Here is a 6,161-nt window from a genome sequence, read left to right as displayed (position 1 = left end):
TGCATTATAAGTGTCATCTTGATTCAATGATTTCTTATCGTGCTATTGTTATGGGAAAATTAGGTTCTTACCTTGGTAATTTTCTTTCCTTTAGTCATAGCAGATGAAGCCATTACGTATGGGTTGTGTCCATCAACCAGTAGGGGGAGATAGAGAGCACTCAACTTTTCACAGTGCCTCATGGCCAGCCAGCTCCACTGCCTCTTCAGTATTTGAAGCTTCCAAAGCAGTTTGGCAAACCGCAATGGGAATAACATGACCTTTCCTCACAGCGAACGATGGCCCCTTAACAAGGGCTTGAACTCAAAAGGAGGGAATGAACACATCCTCCTGGAGGGAATAAACTAGTCCTCCTTATTGTATAACTGGAGGGGATACACGCAACCTCCTGGAGGGAATAAACTCATCCTCCAAAACAAACTGGACAAAATGGACTCATCCTCCTATAAGTGAACATGAATCCTGAAGACTGTTTTCCAACTTTCTCCCAAGGAAGGAACTTCAGGAAACAAGAACAGAACCTGAAACAGATTCACAGCATACAGACAATCATACAGGGAGGGCTCATGGCTTCATCTGCTATGACTAAAGGAAAGAAAATTACCAAGGTAAGAACCTAATTTTCCCTTCCTTGTCATCAAGCAGATGAAGCCATTACGTATGGGATGTAACAAAGCAATCCCTATATAGAGAGGGAACAGGTCACACCACGCGCTAGCACTTGTGCTCCAAAACGCACATCCCCCCTAGCAGCCACATCCAGCCTGTAATGTCGGGCAAAAGAGAGCTTAGAAGCCCATGTTGCTGCACTGCATATCTCTTGACGAGAGAGTGCTCCAGTTTCAGCCCAAGAGGAAGAAATCGCTCTGGTTGAATGCGCCTTAAAGGCTACAGGCGGAGACCGGCCGGCAAGCAGATAAGCTGAAAAGATAGTTTCTTTGAGCAATAGTGGCTTTAGACGCTGGAGACCCTCTGCGAGGACCTGATAGCAAAACAAACAGATGATCCTAGATCCTGAAAGAGATAATAACTCGCAGATACTGCAGCAGAGTCCTGCGCACATCCAACAGGTGCAACTGCCCAAAAGATTCTGGAAACTCCTCCTTATCAAAGGAGGGCAAGAAAATAGGCTGGTTTAGGTGAAACGCTGAAACCACCTTAGGCATGAAGGAAGGCACGGCCCGAACCGTGACCCCACACTCTGAGAATTGCAGAAATGGGTCTCTATAGGACAGCGCCTGGAGCTCTGATACCCGTCTCGCCGAAGTAATGGCCACAAGAAAAACGGCCTTTAGTGTCAAATCTTTCTCCAATGCTCGCCGAAGCGGCTCAAAAGGAGAAGCCTGCAGGGCCTTCAAAACTAGCCCTAGGTTCCAAGCTGGACAGGGTGCTCGCACGGAAGGCCGGAGCCGAAGCACCCCACTAAGAAACCGTGCCACATCTGGATGAGCAGCTAAAGATACGCCTTCAACCTTACCACGAAGGGAGGTCAACGCTGCCACTTGCACCTGCAGGGAATTATAGGCCAAGCCTATTTGTACACCATCCTGCAAAAAGTCCAGAATCGGCGAGACAGGAGCCCGCATGGGTGTGATCGCTTTTGAAGCACACCAAGACTCAAACTGGCGCCAAATCCTGGCATAAGCCAAGGAAGTGGAACGCTTGCGGGCCTGCAGGAGAGTGGAAACGACTGTGTTTGAATAGCCTTTGTCATTCAATTGCGCCCTCTCAATCGCCATGCCATAAGACCAAAGCGGCAGGCGTCCTCCATGGCTACCGGGCCCTGTGACAACAGGTTCGGTACCAGAGGTAAAGGAAGGGGAGCCTCCACTAGCATCTGTCGGAGGTCCGCATACCAAGGCCTCCTGGGCCAATCCGGGGCGATGAGGACCACTTCTCCTGGGTGCAGCCGAATCCGCAGGAGCACGCGCCCTATCAAGGGCCATGGAGGGAACACATATAGTAGGCCCGGAGGCCAGGGCTGAGTCAAGGCATCCAACCCTGCCGAGCGAGGATCTCTCAGTCTGCTGAAGAAGCACAGGACTTTGGCATTTGAACTTGTCGCCATAAGATCCATCACGGGCTTGCCCCATTTGGCACATATCTGCAGGAATACTTCGTCTGCTAGTTCCCATTCTGCTGGATCGATCTGATGCCTGCTTAGATAATCGGCTTGCACGTTGCTTTGACCTGCAATATGAGATGCCGACAGAAACTGAAGAAGCATCTCGGCCCAGTGGCAAATCTGTTCGGCCTGCGCGGCAAGTGCTCTGCACTGAGTGCCACCTTGTCGATTTATGTAGGCCAGTGCTGTTGTGTTGTCCGACATCACTCTGACAGCCAATCCTTCCAGGGTCACTTGAAAGGCCAGAAGCGCCTGAAACACCGCTTTCAACTCCAGGCGATTGATGGATCACTCCGACTCCTCGGGTGTCCATAGACCCTGGGCATGCTTCCCCTTGCAATGTGCGCCCCAGCCCTTCAGGCTGGCACTGGAACTACTAGACACCAATCGGGGAGCGCCAGCAGCATTCCTCGCCGCAGCATGCTGTCTGAGAGCCACCACTCCATGATAAGTCGGGCCGCAGGGAGCCAAGAAAGTCTGCATTGATAATCCTGAGAAACTGGAGACCATCTTTGAAGTAGGGAATACTGTAGAGGTCTCAGGTGCGCTCTCGCCCAGGGCACCACTTCCAATGTGGCTGTCATCGATCCCAGCAGCTGGACAATGTTCCAAGCTCGCGGGCGGGGCATCCTCAGGAGCAGACGGACCTGATTCTGAAGCTTGCACCGCCTTAGCTCAGGTAGGTATACATAGCCCGAGTCTGTGTCAAACCTGGCCCCCAAATATTCTAGAGATTGCGAGGGGGTCAGGTGACTTTTGGCCATATTGATAACCCAGCCTAGAGATTGAAGTACTGAGACCACTCTGGCTGTAGCTTGATAGCTCTCTGTTACAAAGTCTGCTCTGATGAGCCAGTCTAGGTACGGGTGAACCCTGATACCTTCTCGCCTGAGCAAAGCAGCTACTACCACCATTACCTTTGAAAAGGTTCGGGGAGCTGTGGCGAGGCCAAAAGGCAAGGCCCGGAACTGGAAATGTTTTCCCAACACCGCAAACCTCAGAAACTTCTGGAGCGGGGGCCAAATTGGTATGTGCAAGTAAGCTTCTTTCAGGTCTAGAGACGTGAGAAACTCTCCTGGCTGTACCACAGCAATGACGGAGCGCAGGGTTTCCATGTGGAAATGCCGCACTCTCAGGGACTTGTTTAATTCTTTTAAGTCCAGAACAGGGCGAAAAGACCCACCTTTTCGCGGCACCACAAAGTAGATGGAGTATCGGCCGTAGCCGTGTTCGGCGGGAGGTACCGTGGACACGGCTCCTAACTGAATCAGACCTTGCAAAGTCTCCTCTACCGCTGCCCGTTTGGCGGCAGAACCACATTGGGACTCCACAAACACGTCTCTTACTGGGGCGTTGAATTCTATTCTGTAGCCATCTCTGATCAGGTCCAGAATCCACTGATCTGAGGAAATATTGGCCCACTCCTCGGCAAAGAGGGAAAGACGCCCTCCGATGACAGGAAGCGAGGAGGGGGCCGGCGCACCATCATTGAGAGGATCACCCCTGAACTCCAGGCCTAGAGCCGGCGGCTGCGGAACGCTTGTCCGAGCGAAAGGAGTTCCTCTGTTGAAAAACGGGCACGAGAAGTGAACCCAGCAGAACGCCCCGGGCGGTACCTTCTAGCTTCACGGAAGCGAGGTCTATAAGAGGAGTGGACCGCCTGGCCCTTGGAGGAAGGCCTCGGCCTATCTTCGGGCAAGCGCTGGGGTTTAGGATCTCCCAGGCCTTTAACAATTTTTTTTTCCAACTCCTCACCAAATAGGAGAAGGCCTTGAAAGGGCAACTTCACCAACCTTTGCTTAGCCGAAGCTCTGACAATATCATAAAGGGCATCAGCCAAAAAGGACAAGGCCGACTCCAGCCGCGGAGCCACATCCGAGAAGGGCTCCGCTCCATCTCCGGGCTGTTCCACTGCCTGTTGCAACCACGCCAGGCAGGCTCTAGCAGCATAACTGCATGCAGACGCCCGAACAGTAAGACCTGCAATTTGAAAGGACCGTTTAAGTGCTGCTTCCAGCCTACGGTCTTGTATATACTTCAGGGCAACTCCTCCTTCCACAGGGAGGGTAGTTCTCTTTGTCACCGCAGTGACTAGGGCATCTACTTTAGGCATTGCAAAGCGAGCCAAATGCTCCTCACGCACAGGGTATAATTGCCCCATAGCCCTGGAAACTTTCAAAGGTCCCTCGGGGTCAGCCCACTGAGCGGAAATAAGCTCTTGGATGGAGTCATGCAAAGGAAAGGCTCCAGCAGGCTTTTTGGTACTAGCCATCCTAGGATTCACAGAGGAGGCCGTGCCACTGTCAGGCTCTTCAATAGAAAGGACCTGTAGGGCATCTGAAATAAGCGCTGGCAGCTAATCATGGTGGAAAATCCTCACCACGGAGGGATCATCCAGATCCTGTGGTAATTCTGCACCTGACTCTGGCTCCTCAGACCACGAAGGCCTGCCAGAACTCTCCGAATCCTCACAGCCCGACCACGGGGGGAGGGGGGGGGGGGAAAGGAGGTGCACCACAATCTGAAGGGGAATTAGCTCTTCTACGCTTTTCTTTATGCCAATTATCAGGGAAAATAGCCTCAGCGGGCAGTCCCAGGCCAGAATCCACCGGGGGGGGGGGGGGGGGGGGGGGGGGGGGGGGGGGGGGGGACAATAGAAGGGGCCTCAGACGACCCTTGAGGGAGAGCTCTTTTCAGCATGTAGGCTTTATGCAATAACACAAAATCAGGGGAGAAAAACTCGCCCTGGGCACCCAGATCCCGTCCGGGGCTAGCCGCTCCCTGAATAGCCTCAATTCGAGGTTCCCCCCCCCCCCCCCGGGCTCAGGGCTCTCCGTCTCTACGGAGGCCGCGCCATGCGGAGAATTCAAAATGGCGTCCGCTGCCAGCTCTGAGCGGGAAAAATCATCGCTCGCCATGCTCGGGCCGGCTCTTACACCTGTACAGCACGATTTACAGAGCCCCGCTGCTGATTTGCGCTTGCCACACCGGGAACAGCGCTTTACATTCTCTGCAGCCATCGCCAAAAACGGCGGGAAAATTCAAAATGGCGGTTTCACGCCAAAAACGTCCCGATCGCGGGCCCACCCCGGAGGAGTCAGAAAACACTCTTACCTCACCGGACCGAGTATCACAGCTCCGGTCCCATAGAAGAATCAAAGGAAAACCTCTGTTCCATTTTTTTTTAACGCTGTGAGGAAAGCAGAGGTAATAAGAACTCCGGAGGCTCAGATGAGTGGGAAAGGCAGGGAAAGGCGAACCAATGTGCCTGCATCCACTGAGTGGGAAAGGAAAGGGAAAAGCAAGCTAATATGTCCACATCCATGGGGGCATGGGTAAGGCAGGGAAAGAGCTAACCTATGTGCCTTCAAAGTGAAGCTGCTATAGCCTCTAACACCCCGGCTAACAACTGGCAAGCCAGGAGCCACCCCCAGGCAGATTTTTGATGAAGCTCGAAGAAGCTGCAGCCACCCTGCTTGCGGAGATAGAGAATACTGAAGAGGCAGTGGAGCTGGCTGGCCATGAGGCACTGTGAAAAGTTGAGTGCTCTCTATCTCCCCCTGCTGGTTGATGGACACAACCCAAACGTAATGGCTTCATCTGCTTGATGACAAGGAAATGGTCCTTTGTATTCAAATAGATCTCATGAATAATCATTGTGGAAAGTCTGAAAACCCGACCTGGAGAGGGCTGATGTTGGACACTCCTGTTTTAGAGTATCTTAAACCTTGAAGTTATTTTTAAAATGTTCTAATGTACTATTTTTAGATTTTATGTCTGATGTAATTCCCCACATGTATTGTTTGGGCTTCTTAGGTTGTAAGCCGCCTTGGACCACTAGTTGGGATTTGTGTGGTAATTAACCCCTGTATTAGAGAGCCCAAACTGCAGACTTCCAGGAGAAGTCCTGGACTGGTGTACTACGGCTCAGGTACAGGAAATTAACGGGTATAAATAAACTTCTTCCTTCCACTTGGAGGACTGTGTTCAGTTTTGGAGGCCATCTCTCTCCAAAAACACAAAGACTCGAGGTGGT

General features: G+C 52.2%; 1 protein-coding gene across 1 annotated transcript in view; it reads right to left on the bottom strand.

Annotated features, from left to right (window-relative positions):
• Positions 1-6,161, bottom strand: part of IP6K1 (inositol hexakisphosphate kinase 1) — a 157,519-nt gene that overhangs the window by 91,212 nt on the left and 60,146 nt on the right. The gene's annotated exons all lie outside the window — the stretch shown is intronic.

The sequence above is a fragment of the Microcaecilia unicolor genome, chromosome 6, assembly GCF_901765095.1.
Source record: "Microcaecilia unicolor chromosome 6, aMicUni1.1, whole genome shotgun sequence".
Classification (NCBI taxonomy): domain Eukaryota; kingdom Metazoa; phylum Chordata; class Amphibia; order Gymnophiona; family Siphonopidae; genus Microcaecilia; species Microcaecilia unicolor.
This window is presented reverse-complemented; position numbering and strand designations above follow the sequence as displayed.